Here is a 21712-nt window from a genome sequence, read left to right as displayed (position 1 = left end):
AAGAATCTTTTGTTGCAACATCTTTGTCAAAAAAACCTGAGCCTTTCTATGTTTCTCTTTATATAGCCGGATGTAAGTTAAGTAATTGTATCATTGATTTTGGTGCATCCGATAATGTTATGCCTTCAAAGGTGGCCCATGCCCTAGGTATTTCATTAAGCAAACCATCAGGAAAGGTATATTCAATGGAGGTGAAACAAGTCCTGCTAGTTGGCCAGTTGAAAGATGCTCAAGTAGCACTTGCAGCACATCCTGAGAAGAAGTTAAAATTGAACATCTTGGTTGCTGATATTCCTAACAGTTATGGGATGCTTTTGAGAAAAAGTTTTTGTAAAGACCTCGGTGGTGAAATCAAGATGGACATGTCTCATGCCCTTATCCCGATTGGAAATAAAAAGATTAAGCTTAATCCTGAACCTAAAGCTAAAGATATGGTCTTGAAATCAGATGATCCAAGAGTTGCTATATTGTATGTTGATATTGGGCATGGAACGTATATGATAATGTCCACTAAAGAAGATGTAACTGAACCTCTCATGCCTGATATAACCAATGAATTATGGTCAATGGAGTTTGATGGAAGCTCTTCTTCTTCTGGTTTAGGTGCTGGTGTTAATATCACCAAAAGGAGAGAAATTCATGAAAGCTTATAAGTTGGCTTTTGAGGCCACCAATAATATCATTGAATATAAAGCCCTTCTACTTGGTCTTGAGTATGAAAAAGAAAAGGGAATCAAACAGCTCAAGGTATCTGGAGATATAGAATTAATTGTCAACCAGGTGTGGAGATTATATCAAACAAAGAATGCCAAATTGAAAGCATATAGAAATAGAGTGTGGGATGAGATTGAGCATTTTGATGCCTTTTATTTATATGCTATCCCTCGTGAACAAAATTCTAAAGCAGATTGTCTTGCAGTCTCTGCATCTCTACTTATTCCTCACCCTGAGTTCAACAGAGATGTTTACATAGTAGAGATGATTCATAGACCCAGTGTGCCTGATAATGATCGACATTGGCAAGTTTTTGATGATGATGGGAAAATTCTATAGTGACAAATCTATTTACCAACACATCTATATTACTCAATCCAAATATATCAAGGAAATACTAAAGAAGTTTGGAATGGAAGATTCAAAACCTGTTGGAACACTTATATCTACTGGACATAAGCTTTCCAAAAATGATGGTTCCAAAAAGGTAGATCAAACAACATATAAATCAATGATTGAAAAACTATAGTATGTAGTGCACACAAGGCCTAATATTACATTAGTAGTTGGTATGGTGGCAAGATTCTCAACAAATCCCAAAGAAAATCACATGATGGAAATAAAGAGAATCATGAGATATCTGAAAGGTACTAAAGACTATGGATTATGGTACATAAAAGGAGGCAATTTGGATTTCAAAGAATTCACAGATGCTGATTGGGCAGGAAGTGTTGATGAAAAAAAAAACATAAGTGGTGTAGCATTCTTTCTTGGTAAAAGACTATTATTTTGGTCAAGCAAGAAGAAAAATTGTATTTCTTAGTTCGCAACAAAAGCATAATATTTTGTAGCAGTACCTAATTGTTCCAATGTTGTTTAGTTCAAGCAACTGTTAGATAGAGATCAAGGATCTAGTGGTTATCTTCTGTGACAATACTAGTGCAATTAATATATCCAAGAATCCTATGATGCATACCAAAACCAAGCACATCGCTATAAAATATCATTTTTTGAGAGAATTGGTACAAGATAAAGAGGTAAGATTGGAATAAGTGAATACTAAAGTGAAAATTGCAGATATATTCACTAAGCCATTACCTAAGGACACATTTTTGTATCTAGGAGGTAAGTTAGGGGTCATTCCCCTATCTGAAGCTCACTAAATACAATTTAGTGATGCATCAACCACAACATGTTGAAGATCAAATAGTTGATGCAGTATTGACAAGGCACATTGCAAATGAATCAATACATAAGGTACATTAATATTCATTGAATATTGTCTTTGGCATGAGATGTCAAAGAGGGAGAAGTTTTCTATCATATATCATAGAAATTTTATTACTTCAAAGATGTCAAAGAAGGAGAACTTTGTCTAATATAAAAGAAGGAAAGTTTTCTATTAGAATAAGATTTTGAAGATATTGTTTTTATGACAGAGGGAGAAAATGAAGGCAGAGGGAGTTCACATTGATAGAGGGAGTTCTCATGGATGAGAATTAGAATGAAACTAGGGATATATTCCTTACTTTATTCTTGCTCTAAAAATTTCATTGTATTATGATATGTTGTGTTGCCATCATTGACAAAGAGGGAGATTGTTGAAAATAATTGATTAGTTTTGTATTGTCTTTGATGTTACACAAAATGTCATATCATTTCCAGTCAATGTATGTTGAGCTCACTTAGGTGATGAAGAGTTTCCTGTGTTTGTTGAGCATTCCATATTTTTCCAAGTTCAAAAGAGTATGTTTACCGAATTCACTTGGTCATCAAAGGAAAGTTTGTAGAAGTTGAGTGTTAACTAAGCTCACTTGGGTAATGAAGAAAATGTTGGACGAAACCAATGTTAACTAATCCCAATTGGTTGCCAAAGGAACTTTGTGAATATGTAGTGTTAACTAAGTTCACTTGGTTAACATAGGAAAATAGTTTCTAAGTTAGTGTCTACTCAGTATGGTCAACTAACAAAGGATTTTCTTGTTTTGACATATTGAGTTCAATTGATTTAGTTGTTGGTTGTAGCTGACTAAGGAGATGCATATTAAGTATTCTAAGTTGTATTCAAGCCGAATTTACAATGTGTAAGATATAAATATAAGGTCAAGATGAGGATTGAATGCATGGAACAAAAAAAAAAGATTTTAAGATGCTTAGAGGAAGAAAATTAGAAGGATAAGGAGAATATCCTTGTTGAGCTACAAAGATAAATTTGATCAAGAAGGATCAAGTATCCAAGCCATAATTGAGATCTATAATCAGTAATTTAGTTGCATTAGAAATCAAGTCATTTCATTGTTACTCTCTAACAATTGTAGCAGTGATTTAAATCTCTTAACAGAGTTGGCTTAACAACTATTTGTAAATCCTCTAACAAGGTGGCATTTTTAGATTGAAGTGTCTAAAGACCTCTAACAAGGCCACTCCTAATAGGGTGATTAAATCCTCTAATAGGGTCACACCTAACTGTGTGTTTTGTAACCTTTAATAAGGTTGGTTCCTAACATGGCTCACTTTAGGAGAGTGAAAATCAGTAACTAGTTGCAATTGGTGATTTTTTCCAAATTGGGTTTCCATGTTAAATATTTGTGTCACTTGTGTTCATGCTATTTCTTTTATGTGTATGCAACTAAGTTAATCTTAAGGTTAATGACATTAATATCAGTATATTTAGTTATTTCAAAGTTATAATATTTGCTAGTGTAAACTGAGTGCATGTGTATTTACTGAGTTACAACATAACACAGTTTTGATTTGTATTGACATCTAAGGGTTTTGGGATTTATTTTTGTAGTAATTGATTCACCCCTCCCCTCTCAATTACTCCTCTTATATTTCTAATATTTTTTAGCCCTTGGAATTTTCATGTTGCAACACAAAACATGTCTGCATCCACAAAATACAAAGGAAAGATTAAGTACCAACATGAAAAGGAGTTAGCTTATGCAACTATATGTCTCAAGTTTCATCACATAATCTAGATCAAGTTTCCAACACAGAGTTTGGGCACATTGACATGGACAATTCTTGGAAAGGGTTAAAACTCCTTCAAATAAAGAGATGAGACACATCAAAACAAGTAACATTCATTTGGTGTCTTCTTTCCCTATGTATGTCATAGAACTAGAATTTGTCTTGGGATGTGCTCGACATTTTAGTTTACATATTTGTACTTGGAAATATATGCACTATATGGATTGTGTTAGAGTACTTAGATATTTTCTAATTAACTCTAGTTTTCTTAAGCTAAAATTTAGGCATATAATAATTAATTCTTTTATTAATTATTATTATGCAACCTAGATTAGACCTTTTTAGGGTTTTGATCCCCTTTATAATGATGATCTCTCATTGTTAATTTTGAATTAAGAATTGAGACTCTTTTCTTTTGATTATAGCAATCTACTTTTTTTCTCTTCAAGAATGTCTTGTCTATGGATCTAGCAATTTTTGCCTCCATAGCTTTTTGTTTCTCTCTCCTGTAATAGGTGTTGTCATGCAGGTGATTCTTGGGATCTATGAGGTTGATCTTTCATCAACTTTAACATGGTATTAGAGCTCCAGATCTTCATGCCCCTGTTATGTTCTTGAGAGATTTGGCATCGATTTTTAGATCTAAGCTTTCAAAAGTATTTTGTATTGGAGCTAGGGGGACCTATTTTTTGGAGCACTTTGAGCCCAAATGGACGTCACCATTGAGCTCAAAGCACTCAAAAACCCCCATTCCCATATAAAATACATCCAGTTTGGACACTATTGAAATCTAAGGAAAATGTTTTTTGCACCAAGGGCATTTTGACTTGGACACACAAATTGAGGTGATGATTGGAGGCATTAATTTTGGAGCATAAGTGTTTTGTTGGTGGATTTTGATTAGGGTCAACCTTTAGTTTTTGCACCAGTATTTTTTCTTGGCCCTATTTGTACTCAGCCCAAGTCTTTGGTTTTGTCATTGTGCTCTCCAACATGGGCTATTTTTTAAATATATATGGACGAGTGAAGTTGCAAGTTAGATGTAGAGACAAAAGGCATTATTTGAAGGACATGACACCTCTAAATGCATCACGGTGGTATGTGTTGTAAGATCTACTGGGCATTGGATATACTTGGTAATCTAATTTGACTGCATTGGAAGATGATCCAAATCAGGTGGGTCAAGATTGCACTTTTTTGGGGGTTTTTGAGTATGGCCTCTACCCTAGCATCAGACCCAATGTCCCCAGTCTTCTTATGAAGGTGACGTTTTGGCTATGGAAAACAATATTTAGCTGGCTTTGGCTCCATCTTTGCCACGGTGGGCCCATGGTTCCTCTACTCGACTCCAAACTCCATGCCTCTACATTCGATCATATCTGATTTGAAATCTTGAGGGAGAAATTTTTTTGGTGGGGCATCACCATCATTGGTTGCATTCCAGGTAGACTAATGACTTGATTGGCTATTTTTGCCCTCAATGTCTCTTCTCTATTCCCTCATGGGCTTGATTGGTTGTAATTTTTTGGAATTATTATTTTTCCATTGGCATGATTTTAGATGGAAATGTTGTTTCCATTAAATGAGGATTTCCAGAAAATGCGGTGCTAAGTTCTATTTTGCAAAGTTATTTGGTGCTTTATGCTATAAAGGAGGATTAAGAGGGGAGGCAGTTTGTTCAACGGTGGTGCATGCACATTTTTTGGTGACCCGTGGCTATGTGTGAGAGTTGAGCATGAGTCCTTGGTTTTTTGGGCATGTTTCATAGAAGATTTTCCGTGTGTTTTTTGACTGCCTTTGGTGTATTGGGTCCACATGGATTTGGGAGGTTGATATTTTTTTGCTTCTCTCTACAGCCATGTTGAATCCCATCCTTATACCCATGGCCTTCACAAGTGGTGCCTTTTTTTATGGCTCAGTTCACCTCATAATTGGTTAGGAATCAACCATGCAAGCTCGTGTTTTATGGCAGGAGACACATTTTTTTGGCATTTTATTTTTGGCATCTTGTTTTTGGTGAATTTGGTGTTTTTTTAAGCACTTGCTTATTATTTTGGCCATTAGGTAACTTTTTTTGGCACCGACCTCCTGCTTGTCTTGGCTATTAAGGACTTGGATATTCCCAATGTGGTTTGACTTTTTTTTTCAATCACATGCTTTTTTTTGGTAGATTGTGGACATTTTTAGACATGTGCTTTAGCTTGGCCATTGGTTTTTAATCAACACTGGCCCTTTGATCCGACTATTGTGACATTTTTTGACATCCTGGTTTGTGTCTAGCGGTTGGATTTTTTTTTTCTGACAGGGGTCATTTTAAGGCATTTTTTGCCTCAACAACCATTTGATCATAAAATTTGGGCTTGTCACTTGCTGATGTCAGCACTACATCAGCATTGTATCACCACTTCCTATCACCTCCTCAACCTCTATTTGGATCTACTTTTTCATTTTTGCTCATATCTCACGCATACAGACCCTATTTTTTACAAATGAGATATCACTAGAAAGATGGTTCCAAACTCGTCATAGTGGTATAGTTAGTTTTTAGTTTTGATGGCTTTTTTCTATCAAAGTTAGGAGTATAGTTTTGCACTCTGCAAGACATATCTTGAGCATTAGACATCTATTTTGGAAATTCTTTATATCGTTGCAAAGGTCTTTATGAGCTCTTTCCACTAATGCTAGTTGTTTTTTTGGATTCTACTCTAGGCATATTCTATTCAGTCATCTACATTTTTGCATTCTGGTGGATAACTTGGTTATTTTAGGTCTGGGGATTGATTTCATTGCTTCAAATGATTCCTCATGACTTGTATTATCTTTTATATCAGTCTTATGTCTCTTCTAGTCTATTTGGACACCATTTGTATGCATTCTTGTAAACAAACTGAGATAAAGTGTCATACTAAATATGTATTTTTGTTTCAATTGTTTGCCTTGTTTTGCCTTCTAATTTGAGCAGTGTCATCTAAGGACATTCATATAGATTATTTTTTTCTTGGGATTCACCATGTCTTATGCCTTATTGTACATGCACTACTCATGATAAAGTGCCATGGGGGTTTGATGTTTTGCCTTTGTTTTCCATCTTCATTTGTTCAGTGAACATCCCTTCCATGATATTAGCCTCATGACATGTCTGAAATTGATCACCTCAGTACACACATGTACTCTTTTGTGCATCTTGATCATGGTTCCTTGACATGAAGTTCTTTTGGCCCACTTTTCCAATTTCCTATCACCTCACCCTTGTCTGCATTAGGGGGGTTCTTCTATTGTTTCTCATGCTTCCTTGGTTCAATTGATCAACTCTTTAGGCTTTGGTGTTTCATGCCATCTACATCTTCGAGTTCAATTATTTTCCTTTATGTGCCTCCTAATTTGATGTAGATTACAGTCTTCTCAAACTAGCTAGGGTGTATTTCAATGGGGGTTCTTTAGATCAACAGTTACTTTTGATAAAGCTTTGCAACTTCTACATGCTTCAGTGGTGTTCTACATGATCATCTTTTGTTCCTATCTTTTGGGACATTTCCTAGTTTAGAGGATTGTTCAATCCTTCACTAGTTTCTTTTAGCACATTTTCCATCTCTTTTTGGAGTAGGGTTTTTCTCATGTGGTTTTCTCCATTTCTCCTATTTTTAGAGATTTGGTTATGCTTGGGTACCTCATCAGGCCTTTTTTGCCGAGACCCAAATCTACTCTTAGTAGTAGTTTCTAGGTTTTTACCTACTCCCTAAGTTTATCTTAAGGGGGGGTGTTAGAGTAATTAGATATTTCCTAATTAACTTTAGTTTTCTTAAGATAAACTTTAGGCATATAATAATTAATTTTATTATTATTTATTATTATGCAACCTAGGTTAGACCTTTTTAGGGTTTTGATCTCCTTTATAAGGATGATCTCTCATTGTAAATTTTATTGGAGAATTGAGACTCTTTTCTTTTGATTATAGTAATCTACTTTTTTTCTCATCAAGAATGTCTCATCTATGGATTTGGAAATTTTTGCCTCCATAATTTTTTGCTTCTCTCTTCTATAACAAGTGTTTGCAAACAGGTGATTCTTGGGAGTTGTGGGGTTGATCTTTCATCAACTTCAATAGATTGTATGTGCCAAAGTTAAATTTTCCTTCCCCACTCACCTGCGAGTTAATTTATCATCAAATATTCCCCTTTGTTATGAAATGTTGGTGTATATGGGGTCTTTTGCATCTTATATATCTTGCACACTTCCTTTTTTTTTGTGATTGCACAATATATTGGTGGTGCATTTTCATATGTGATACTCTTTGTTGGTATAAAACATTATTTAAATCACAATTATTTTAATATAAACTTTTTTGGCATTGCTTTATTTTTTTATTTATCGAGTGGGAAATGACTTGTACACCCAAACATTGTGCACTATTCACACATCACATCGTTTCATTGAAGTTTGAGAGCTCAATGACTTGTGCCATTTTTTTTTATCGAAGTCAAATATTTCTTTTGGGTTCTTAGCTCATAACTTATTGAAAAAATCTTTAATTTTTGTGATTCTTATAGCGATAGAAAGGTATTGATGAGCTCTTCCTTGGCATACATGCCTTTTTTCCATTTTTATCCCTAATTGTATGATATATTAGTTTCTACCCCATGGGTACCTTGAAACATTTATGGGTTATACTATCATATGCAAAGGTGTCATTTGAATTATTAATGAGTTATACTATCATACACAAAGGTGTCATTTGAATGGTTACACTTTATTTCAATTCTAGATCATTTTTAATTAAATAATACTTTATCTAGATAATTTTTAATTAATTGTTGCTTTATCAAATGCTGGAGATGTGACAATTTGAGTATTTTCTAGTTCAGACTTATTCTATTTGATTATTTGCTCAAATGTATCTTATACTTTGTTGCTTAGATTGATGTTCTTTGAATTTACTCCACAAAGTAATTACAATGCTTCTTTGTGACAAGTTATCTCATTATAGAGATGTTAGTTGTAAGAAAAAACTAATCCATCATTTCAAAGACTTTAATAAAACTCGATGCAAATCAAATCGATAATGATCATAATATAATGCGACCAATACTGAGATCCGATCTTAGATATAAACAAATATATATGCAGAGTTAGTTTTATATACAGTATAATTAATGTAGATTATATATGTGCATATATACATGAATATATTCTCATATTGATAAGAGATATTGTCATAACCGAAGCTACATATTTTAACACTCCATTTTAGCTAGGGAAGACAAAGTGCATATAAGTTCTTCTCATTATGAGAAGTACTATCATCTAGATATTTTAAAAAAATAAAGTCTCATGATATTCTTTCAGTTATGGTGCGTACATAGATATCAAGTCTCATGATATCCACCATAAAAGATCATGACATATCCATAGCTATTAAGTCATATAATATTCATCATGAGTTTAAACGCATTGATCTTCAATAGATATCAAGTCACATGATATCCATCAACATTCTCTTTAAACTATCATGATTTTCCATGAATATCAAGTCACATGATATTCATCATAATAGTAATCTAATAATTATAAAGTCGTCACCTTATATTATTAGTGTCAACATTTCAATATAAAAGATTGTCACTTTTAATATTGAACGTAGGGTAGGCCCATGAGTCATAGAGTTACACATATGACAAAAGAGTTTACACTTTAAACATATTTATTAAATAATATAAATTTACAAAGTTTGAGACTCAATCTCATAAACTTACATTTCAACCAACACTACTACATTTAACCTCATTTTTCTACCAAAATTTTTTACCATCAACTAAATAAGTTTAGGTTGGTTGGAATGTTAAGGTAAATTTTTTTTTTTTTACATGTAAGCCCCATCTTGGTCAAAATTTTGACCAACATAGGGCTTACATGTTAAAAAAAGAAATATTTCTTATTTTGGGCGCATTGGTTCATTTGGGTTTTGTGTGTTTTCGCATGGTTTTTGCAGAGTTGTTCATCTACAATAGAATACTAAATTCTCTATTGTGTCATTTCACACCTATGTCCAAACACCCCATTAGAAAGTGGTGGTGAAACAACTAATGGCTGCTTACTAGTGAAATGGTGTGAAATCACAACTATATGGATGTAGATTTGTCATTATCAGTTGGGATTGGCATTGCCATAGGCTGCACATTCATTCTTGCATCCAAATCCTTGAGTTGATATTACTAATAGAAAAAAATATAGCCTCTCCATTAGAATAGTAGGGCAAGCCCTCTAGAATGAAACCCCGGCATGCGGTCGAGTGCTCGTTTTAAAGATAAGTCGATCCGATGCTCTTTGAGTTGACAATTGAATGTTTGGCCAAACTCTTCTCTAAACATGTCTCCTTTATCCTTGGGAGAATCGCGAATGAAGGAGGCAACCGAGGTTAGGAATTGAGATAGAGGATTCAAGTAGGTGGGTTGTGATTTGATGACAACAAGGCTTCTCCTAAAAGGATTATTTTGCTTTGCATTATTCAACCCTTGGTTTTGCACTAACCTGCACTAACCTTTTCTAAAGTGGTATGAGTTAAATTTGAGAACGCCGTTGATTTCCATTTTTGGCTACTAGAAATAGGTAATGATAACCATATGCAGGATTTGATAATTTCCTTAGAAGGTTAAGAGTTCTCAATTTCGCTGTACCCTATGGTAGTTAGACATGAACTTTTCTTTGCATTTATGACTTTGGATCAATGTTGTTGTTCGAGAGAAGTTACTCTCTAATTTGGCTATGTTACAATTATGGTTCTTTTTTGTTATGTTTATAAAAATGTAATCATAGTGCAAACTAGAAAGTTTCTTCTCCATGCCATAGTTACCAGAAACATGACGGGAGACCTCTGTTTCCTGTTGCGATGACTAAAACAAGTTTCCCATCATGAAATCGACATTTCAAGAGATAATTTCAGTGTTAATAATCTCAATCAAATTAAAAAAATATTAAATCTTCCTCAGTTTTGACTACTACAAAAACATAAATAATACATCGACTGTAGGAAGTAATAGTTTTAAATTCTTATAGTTTATGATCAGTTAAGTATAGTTTCATTTATAATTATTTAGCATTTAGTTTTAATTTGTTACAGTTTAGAATCAATTAACAACAATTTCATTTATAAATTTTTTTTTGGAATGTTTTAAGTATGAGTTAATTATATTAATTTATAATATTTAAGTATGAGTTAACTATCTATTAATTTAATTTATAGATTTTTAAAAAAAATAGTTAATTATAGAATTAAGATTAAATAATTTATTTTCAATTTCAATATTTAGTAAATTTATTAGACTTCTTACATGTCACATTTTATATAGATACTAAAAATTTATAATTAATATAAATATAGATAAAGTATACACACACACACACACACACACACATTTCTTATGCACAACTTTTCATATATTGCATTTCTCATCACGTTGCCATTGTCATTGCGTTTCATGTTTCTCATTTTTGGTAGGCTATATCAAGTGCAAGTGCCATGTTTTATATGCCTGCACATTTTTTGACTCTTGTTAGATGGTATGAAAGGAGAACCACCGCATGGTCATCTTTAGAGTTGCAATGACAAATGGTTACAATTTTAAAAAAACATCTTCTGGTTACAGTTGTTTATTGTAAGTCCTTCAAAATATTAAGGGAGAAAATTAGAGTCTGCTAATTCTTTGTCAGTTGTAATTTCTAATGACAACTCTCTCTCAAAAATTTGATTCCTGTAATCCATTGTTGTTATGGAATAATCAATGAAAAGTTTCCATTCTATGTTTTTCCTACATTATTTTATTATTATTTATTAAATTCTCAATATGTTAAGGTTATGATACTTATTATTCAGCTTAATATGTTTGTATTTAGATTAGGATTGAAATGGCATTTTCCATTCTGAATAGTGTCATTTTTTCAATATTAAGCCTAGTGATACATGGCAAGTTAACAACTACACTGTTGATTCTCTTCTACCAGTATGAGATGTCTAAGAAAAATGATCACTTAATCCTGGTCTATTGAGGGTTTTTATGATAGTCTAGTCTTTAATGAAGGGAATGAGAGATACAAAGGTAGTAGTCTAGCCCATGGAGGGAGGGAATCATAACTTTTCCAGCTTGATAGTCTCTAGCTCTCAAGCAATTTATAAGTTTATCATTCTTTCATTTTGAAAGTAAGAAAGAGAGGAGATGAAATGAATAGATGCTTTCAAGAGATCTACGTTATTGCTCTTTGTGTTTGCACAAGAGTTGGTAATTTAAAGGTATTTGGTTACTTGGGTTTCCATTTCCATGGACTAAGCCATTCCCATTTAGAGGCTTTAGAGTCTCTTTCCATCTTAGATTTCTTAAATCACACATGGCATACAACTTCCATAGCAAATGTTCTATTAGATATAAACTATTTCTATTATGGAAATAAGTTAGGCAGACCAGTAGATGGGGTGGATCACTTCAAAGAGTGTTGAATTTCTCATTTGTAGTTTCTTGTATTTTCTAATTTCAAATGAATTACTACATATGTGCATGTTGGTGGCTATTTGTTTGTTTGGAGTCTTTCATATATTTTGTTTGTTTTTAAATTGAGACTACCTAGTAGATTCATGACTGCACATAAGAGACTTGCATACAAATCTTTGTCTAGTGGGAAAGGGCAGTGTTGGACTTGATTGCCTATTGGGTATAGAAAGGAGCGATTGGAGCTGTGTATGCAGTATCTTTCAATGGTCAAACAACCCTATGGATTGTACATCAGTAGCACTACACATCACAAGAGTATTAGCTACTGTTAGTTTTATTCTTCCCAAATTAAATTTGTTCTCACATTGACACAAATTTTTCCTACTAAGTGAGTGCTTCAAAGTTTCAGGGTTTAATTTCAGTAGTTCTTGAAAACTTTCGTTCTAAACATTAGCTGTTCTTTTAAGGGAGAAAAGTTTTTAATTAAAAAAAAAAAAAACATGTTGCAGGACTACTCACAGATAAATTTAGATTGTGAGTCACTTTCATGTGACCTGGTTTTTATTCCTTAGCATTTTACGATAGAGCACTTTTTTGATCTTCTGACATAGTTTAGGCTCTCCTGTTGCAGTGGCTCAAAACATTCTTCCTAAACATCAGCTATTATATTTTTGTGGAGTTTTTAATTTTGTTTTTCGGGCTCTAAATGAGTAACATTTTTGCTGGACCATTCTGGTTCAAGACTAGATCACAATTCCCTACATGGATCCTTATTTTAATTCCTAACATTTTACAAATGAGTGCTTTGTATTTGTAGACATTGGGAGATTTTATTTATTTATTGGAGGATAAGAAACATCTTCATTACTGCATTTTACTATTTTACAACCAAGGTATTAGGTGCTTGAATAATTACTTCTTTAAGCTTAGCCAATGTCTGAGGGTGGTTACCCTTCTCCCCAATTTGCTTAGGGCATGATCTTGGCCTCATCCGTTAAGAACATCAACCCTTTGCACTCAAAAGAACTTTTCCTTAGTACACAATGTCAACCTCATGAATAGATGTTATTTAATGATGATGATTGCTTTTGCTTCTAATACAAGACCTTCTAGGTAATCTCTATTGGATAATTTTAGTTCTCTAATTAGGCCAATTATAAGGGTAAATGGATGGTAGAGGGAGACTTTAATACCCCACTATTTGTGTTAAATTGTTGGGAGCTTTGGATGACTTTCTAAAGGTATTGTTGATTTTTTCTCCTTTGTTGGCTGGCCTTATAAACATTTATCTTTAAGCATCATCCTAGGCATTTTTTACTAAGTTGTTGATAATATGATACTAAATATACTATTTTTTGTCTGTAGAATGGATTTCATTTCCTTTTCTTCCTATGGTGAAGATGATGGCTTAGACTTAAGTACAGGGTATTGTTTTCCACTTCCTAAGAACAAATAATCTTCTCCATATAATTATATACTTATAGTATAGGAATATGTTTCAGACCCTTCATTCAAAAATTATTAATGGAAGTAGGCAAGTTATTGATGGAATCAAGACTAGTAGAATATCTAAAACTTACAAAAAAACTATAAACAAAAGACCAAGTTGGCACATAACACCCCCTCCACTAAAAGAAAACCAATTTCATATAGTTTTGTTGACTTTTAAAGCTTTTCACTCTTCAGCTAACATTGTTCACCATCATTCACAGCAACAAATGCTTGCATGACAACAAAGTCAAGTCATCCTAGTTTTATCATGGCAATGTTTGGCATTGTGTAAATATAAAGTCATTCTCTTTTTAATGATTTGGGAATGGAAAGGGTGGCTAGGTTGGGAGTGCTTGTCAGCCTAGGTACCTTAATAGGCTTGCCTTGACATAATTATATGTATACCCTCTTCTTGATAAATCACCGTGCTCATGTGCACTAGCTATTTCAATTTTTATAGGGTATTTCGTTTAATTTGGCTGGCATTGTGTTCTCAAATTTTGTAGATGTCAAGGGTGGTAGCAATCATATGGATTCATATGCTACTAATACATAGATTTTTGGGCTATGACTATATAGGTTTCTCCATAACATAACTTCATAAATGTGTAAGTTTGGTAAGACTAGCAGGAAGGCTATTTGAACTTTGTTAATGGGTATAATTTAGGACTAATGTAGTAAATTTATGTGTATGTAAGACTATTCTATTAACACTAAGATTAATGAGGCTTCACTGAAAGGATATACAGTTCATGCCTTAATTATTGTGTGTAATACTATGTTATCCTTTTCATATTGCATTTTATCTAGAAACTAAATTGATTGCTATACTCTAGTTGATGGCTAGTTAAAGGCAACACCTTTCTTTTTGTATGAGCCTAATCATAGGCATGGTCAAAGTTCTAGACATTCCATTAACCAGTTTGAAAGACCCGACTACTTATAGGTTGAGAATCTATAGACTTAAATGAATTTTTTTTTTGAAACCCAACACAATTTTTTATTTGGTGTCTTTACTATTGTATCATATTTTGTAATTAAATTTGATGACCGTATTTAAGCTATATGTTTTTGATGGCACTGGAAATTTGAGCTATTCTTTCATAGTTGTGTACTTTTATTTAATTTTGAGTAAATTTCATTGACTGATTATTGATTATATAGCTAACTTTTTAAATTTGTTTCAAATAGATGGCTGGGAGAGCTGTTGGGTGTAGTCTAATTGGAAAAAGGATGAAGGCACAGCTAGAGAGTGGGTTCAAATAGTAGGGAAATGGCATGGGGATCTAGAGGAGAAGGATGTGTAGTTATATCTTGCTATTTTTTTTTTAATAACCTTTGAATACTAAAATGATTTGGCTAAAATTGTAATATGTTTAAAAAGATTTAGGACTTGGTTATTAAAGTGCTCTTGTGAACACAAAAATTGATTATTTTCTATTCTTCTTATTCTCCATGGAATGAACTGAAAAAGAATTGGAATGAACTAGTTTTCTATTTTTCTTTAACTTCAGCCAAATTCCCTGAATTCAACAACAAGGATAAGACCCTTGTTCTTTAGTTTTTTGTCAAACATGAGCATAAACTTGATTGTGGTGGTGACTACCTAAAGTTGATAAGTGATGAATTAGACTAGAACATGTTCAGTGGAGAGACAACTTATAGGTATTTAGTGTGCACTATAAATCATGTTTAGAAATATTGTTCTGCTAGGATTTCTAGTTATATCTTTTTTTGGAGTTTGGAGTCTCTATTGATGCATTTGCTTGTAATTTTTTTTTATTGCAGCATCATGTTTGGACCTGACATTTGTGGTTACAGTACTAAGAAAGTTCTTGCTATACTAACCTATAAAGGAAAGAGCAATCCTATTAAAAAGGAGGTCGCATGTGAAATTGATCAACTAACACATATATATACTTTTATTCTTAAAGTTGATGCAACATATAGCATTCTTATTGACAATATTGAAAAAGAATCTGGGAGTCTATATAAGGATTGGGACTTACTACCACCAAATAAAATCAAGGATCTTGATGCGAAAGAGGTATGTGTATTTTTCCATTGGATATTATGGACCAGATCTTTTGTGCACTACTGCACTACTTTATCTTCATCTCTTCTTCTTATGGCTAGTGTAAGCATTTCCCAATAGTAAGGTCTGAACATCCTCTAAATATCTTATTCAACCATCTTGTTCTGATAGGGCTATGAAAAGATAGGCATGAAGTTGGACACAAGTTGCAAAAAGACATATTCCACAATTCTGCCTTTTCAGTTGGAGGCAAGTAAAGGATTCTCAACTTCTCACAAAATTTTATTAGTCATCTCATAGTAGGCCACTACAGTTAGATATAAAACAACATGTTGAGGAAGGTGTATTTACATAATATTACCTCTCTAATTGTAGACAAGAAAAGGGAATTGCAAATTGTTATTGACAGATCAAGTGGGGAAACATTTAAAAATGCAAGTTGATAACTTTCATAAATAATAGAATGGAGGCCAAATGCTCTGATCTCACCCACAGTATGGTTGACTCTAGCGGTCAAAGACAAGTTATTTAACCCTGGAAATAGATTACATGGTTTGTCTTGCATATAGATTCCTTCTCATGACAGGCATAGAGAGGGACTGCCATCTCTTCCTCATGATAGTTTTAGAGATAGGGTTTGGTCCATCTCTCATGACAGGAATAGAGAGAGGGGTCGGTCCATTTCTCATTAGAGGAATAGAGACAGGGGTCGGTCCACTTCTCATGACAGGAATAGAGACAGGGAATGGTCCATTTCCCATGACAAGAACAGGGACAGGGGCTATGGTAGAAAGTGTTCAAGGTCTCGAGAAGCAAGGGAACTGTACTCCAATTTGTGAGATAGAGTTAGGGCTTATGGGGAAGTCAGGAAAAGATCCAGATCTCTTGAGAGGGATAGACATGCATATATAATCTAATCAAATCTATTATATATATGTTTGAGTTGTGATTGTCTTGGTAGACATGCATGCAAAATTAACAAATCAGATTTCCACAATCCATTTGTAATGCAAGTTTGTTTTGGATTTGATTGTGTGTGTTTTTTAGCATCATCATTTCAGATCACTCTCTATAATCCATCATCAGGATGAGAGAGTGCAAGATGCATGCAAAATGTCAAATCATAGACAAGGCATGTGAATTGATAGAATGTCTCAAAAAAAATTTCTACTAGGCATTGGTCAAAATTTTGACTAATGCCTGGTAGAAAACTAATAGGCATTGGTCAAAATTTTGACCAATGCTTGGTAGAAATTGTGCTAGGGCTTTTGACAGATTTTGGCCAATGGATTGGTCAACATTTTGACTAAATAGTGAGTTGGTCAAAATTTTGATGAGAAAATTTTTGATGAATTGGTTGGTTGACATTTCGACCAACCTGGGTCAAAATTTTGACCAATATTCATTGAAAAATGAGGTCTAATGTACTAGTGCAAGCCAAGTTTCTTTTTTAAATGATCAACCTTCACTTTAGGAAGTGCCTTAATGAGAATGTCAACTATTTGATCACCTGTATTGATATATTCAATTTGAATAACTCTTCTTTCCACCATGTCTCTTACATAGTGGTAAGGAATTTCTTTATGCCTAGATCTATCATGAGATATTGGATTCACAAATTTTTGGGTGATGTGACGCACTCCCCTGCCCACAGGTGGTTAATTATGTGGTGTTCCATGTTCACTAAAAGTCATGGCTTTTGGTGCAACGGCAAATGGGCCCCACAATTGGTATTAGAGCCTAGTTTTGGCCTGGTCATGGGTTCAAATCTCCCCGATGCCTTCCCGACCCGCGTAAGCACCTGGTATGCACGTCAAGGGGGAGATTGTTGGGTGATGCGACACACTCCCCTACCCACAGGTGGTTAATTATGTGGTGTTCCATGTTCACTAAAAGTCATGGCTTTTGGTGCAACAACAAATGGGCCCCACACAGATAACTTGATACAACTTCGATTATCATAGTGAATAGTGGTAGGCTTCATAGGCTCACAAAAAAATTTAGAAAGCAACTTTCAAAGTCATACTACTTCTCTAGCTCCCATTTCTACTACAATATACTCCACCTTAGTAGAACTCTGAGCAATTGAAGCTTTCTTTTTGTAGATCCAAGAGATCATAGGGTAAGGGCACCAAGTTGTGGTGCCAAAAGGGGGGTATAAGTGGACACCTTTTTCCTAAAATCAGCAATTTCTGAACTTCAACAAGAATTTGAAGATAGTTACGCTCAAAATTTTAAGATATGAAAAAAATAAAAGTCGTAGTCCTTTGAATCTAGTTTCTAAACTACTAATTTTTTTTCAAAATGGTTTAGTTTTAGGTCTTCAAAAAAGGGGGCCACAGAAAGTGATACTGTTTATTCTAAAAAAACATAACACAGTACAAAGTGTGCCCCCCCTAAAATTTTAACTTTTAAAAAAAAATTCTTTAATCGCTCTAGTCAAAAGTTACTTAACACTATGTAGTTTACCCTAGATTTTTTGGGTAATTTTATAATGTGTATTTTTTTTAATGAATTTTTTAACTAGACACATCCTTAAAACATGAAATATCTATGTGCTCCCCCTATAAATAATTGAAAACTAATCTAAAATCAAAACATTTTTTTTCAAAGTGTGTAGAATGGAGTCTAGTTTCTAAAAAACTAAGTTGTTGCAAAATTCGATGAGCAAGCTAAAATCTACAGCCCAATTAGTACATGGTGGTTTTTGAAAAAAAATGGACATACATTCAAAAGAAATTATAGATGAAAGATTTGAAATAGTTCAAATTAAAAATAAATTATATGGTTATATAGCTAACATAGAGACCTACAATGTCATGTAACCTGATCTTATCGATGCCCAACCATGAGGAATCTTGAAAGAGAGCACACAAGAAAAATTAATCATTTTTTGTATGTTTGTAGAAAAACACATCTCAAACTTGTTTATAAACTCCAAACCTCTGGGTTGGATCTCCAAGGCAAAACCAAGCCTTAGGCTTGGTTTTAAAGAAAAAATTTGAATAGTGCATACACCCAATAACGCGTGCATGCTAGCTTTTGAATTTGGATCTCAATAGCATGTGCATGCTATAGTGCACACACACTATTGATACCTAAATAGTGCATAGAGAAGGAAGAAGAGATGCAAAGAAAGAGCAAGAGCAAGGGGGGGGGGATGGATATGTCTGTGTGTGTGAGGGAGAGAGATAGAGAGAAAGTAGGGGATGGGAGAGGGGAGAGAGAGAGTAGGGGATGAGAGAGAGAGGAAGTGAGAGAGAGTAGCTCAGGTGGCAGAGAGAGTATAGGATGGGAGAGAGAGGAAGTGTGAGAGAGAGTAGGGGTGGCAAAGAGAGAGTACAAGATGGGGGAGAGAGATTGAGAGTAGGGGATGGGAGAGAGAAGAAGTGTGAGAGAGTGAGTAGGGTGGTAGAGAGAGTATGGGATGGCAAAGAGAGATTAGGTAGTGGGAGAGGGAGTGAGAGAGGGAGAGAGAGAGGAGGATGTGAGTGTGTGTGTGTGAGATAGTAGGGGTGGTAAAGAGAGATAGTAGGGGATGGGAGAGGGGAGAGAGAGAGTAGGGGATAAGGGAGAGAGAGTAGAGAGGGAGAGAGTGAGAGAGAGAGACAATAGGTGGTGGAAGAGGGAGTGGGAGAGGGAGAAAGGGGGGGATGGGAGTGTGTGTGAGAGATCTAGAGAGTAGGGGATGAGAGAGGAGAGAGAGAGAGAGGGGGGATGGGAGTGTGTGCTGTGTGTGAAAGAGAGGGAGTAGGATATGGGAGAGGGGAGAGAGAGAGTAGGGGATGGGGGAGAGAGAGTAGGTGGTGGGAGAGGGAGTGGGAGAGGGAGAGAGGGGGGGAATGGGAATGTGTGTAAGAGAGAGAGTAGGGGATGGGAGAGAGAGGAAGTGTGAGAGAGAGATTGAGAGTAGGGGATGGAGAGAGAGAGAGTATAGGATGGGAGAGAGAGATTGAGAGTAGGGAATGGGGGAGAGAGAGAGTAGGCAGTGGGAGAGGGAGAGCAAGAGAGAGGAGGATGGAAGTGCATGTGTGTGAAAGAGAGAGAGCAGGGAATGGGAGAGGGGAGAGAGAGAGAGTAGGGGATGGGAGAGAGAGAGTAGGTGGTGGGAGAGGGAGTGGGAGAGGGAGAGAGAGGGGAGATGGAAATGTGTGTAAGAGAGAGAGAGTAGGGGATGGGAGAGAGTGTGAAAATGTGAGAGAGAGTAGGGGGTGGCAAAGAGAGAGAGTAGAGAGGGAGAGAGTGAGAGTGAGAGAGAGAGAGAGAGAGTGAGAGTGAGAGAGAGTAGGCAGTGGGAGAGGGAGAGTGAGTGAGAGGGAGAGAGAGAGGGGGAATGAGAGAGTGTGTAAGAGAGATAGTAGGTAGTGGGAGATGGAGTGGGAGGGAGAGAGAGAGAGGGGGAATGAGAGAGTGTGTAAGAGAGAAAGAGTAGGGGATGGGAGAGACATAGTAGGCAATGGGAGAGGGAGTGAGAGAGGGAGAGAGAGGGGGGAATGGGAATGTTTGTAAGAGAGAGAGGAAGTGTGAGAGAGAGTAGGGGTGGTAGAGAGAGAGAGAGTACATTGTGGGAGAGAGATATTGAGAGTAGGGGATGGGGAGAGAGAGAGTATAGGATAGGAGAAAGATTGAGAGTAGGGGATGGGGGAGAGAGAGATTAGGTAGTAGGAGACAGAGTGGGAGAGGGAGAGCGAGAGAGAGGAGGATGGGAGTGCATGTGTGTGAAAGAGAGAGAGTAGGGAATGGGAGAGGGGGGAGAGAGAGAGTAGCTCGAGAGAGAGTAGGGGATGGGAGAGAGAGAGTAGGTAATGGGAGAGGGAGTGGGGGAGGGAGAGACAGGGGGGATGGAAATGTGTGTATGAGAGAGAGAGAGTAGGGGATGGGGGAGAGTGTGAAAATGTGAGAAAGAGTAGGGGGTGGCAGAGAGAGAGAGTAGAGAGGGAGAGAGTGAGATTGACAAAGAGAGAGAGTGAGAGTGAGAGTAGTTGGTGGGAGAGGGGAGAGAAAGAGTAGCCTAAGAGAGAGAGAGAGTAGTGAATAGGAGAGAGAGACTAGGTGGTGGGAGAGAGAGGGGGGATGGGAGTTTGTAAGAGAGAGATTAGGGGATGGGAGAGAGTGTGAGAGAGAGTAGGAGGTGGCAGCGAGAGAGAATGGGATGGGAGAGAGAGAGTGAGATTAGGGGATGGGAGAGAGTGTGAGAGAGAGTAGGGGTATGGGAGAGAGAGTGAGAGTAGGGGATGGGAGAGAGAGAGTAGAGAGGGAGAGTGAGAGTGAGAGAGATAGTAGGTAGTGGGAGAGAGAGGGGGGGATGGGAGTGTGTGTGTGTGTGAGAGAGATCTGGAGAGTAGGGGATGGGAGAGGAGAGAGGGTGAGAGAGAGTAAGCGATGGGAGAGGGAGAGAGAGAGAGTAAGTAGTGGGAGAGGGAGAGTGAGAGAGAGAGTAGGTGAGGGAGAGAGAGAGAGAGAGAGAGAGAGAGAGAGAGAGAGAGAGAGAGAGAGAGAGAGAGAGAGAGAGAGAGAGAGAGAAGGGGATGGGAGAGGGAAGAGAGAGTAGGGAGAGAGAGAGATAGAAAGAGACAGTAGGGGATGGGAGAGAGAGTAGCCCAAGAGAGAGAGAGAGAGGGAGGGATGGGAGTGAGAGAGAGAGAGTAGGGGATGGGAGATGATAGAGAGTGAGAGAGTAGGGGATGGGAGAGAGAGAGTAGGCGATGGGAGAGGGAGAGTGAGAGAGAGTAGGCAATGGAAGAGGGAGCAAGAGAGGGAGAGTGAGAGAGAAAGTAGGGGATGGGAGAGGAGAGAGAGACTGAGAGAGAGTAGGGGATGGGGGATGGTGGGAAAGGGAGAGATGTGTTTTTACATAGTATAGTGCGTATGTGCTTTATGATGCATACATGCTATAGTGCATACACACTATGTCAAATCACCCAAAAAAAGTAAAAAAGCAAGTCTGGATCCCATTTCATCCATTCTCTACTTTTGGTCTATTGTGCATTCTTTTGTTTTGACATAAAACATGGGTTTCAAC

The sequence above is a fragment of the Cupressus sempervirens genome, chromosome 2 (assembly GCF_028749045.1).
Source record: "Cupressus sempervirens isolate cs-2001-9-10 chromosome 2, ASM2874904v1, whole genome shotgun sequence".
NCBI classification, from domain to species: domain Eukaryota; kingdom Viridiplantae; phylum Streptophyta; class Pinopsida; order Cupressales; family Cupressaceae; genus Cupressus; species Cupressus sempervirens.
This window is presented reverse-complemented; position numbering follows the sequence as displayed.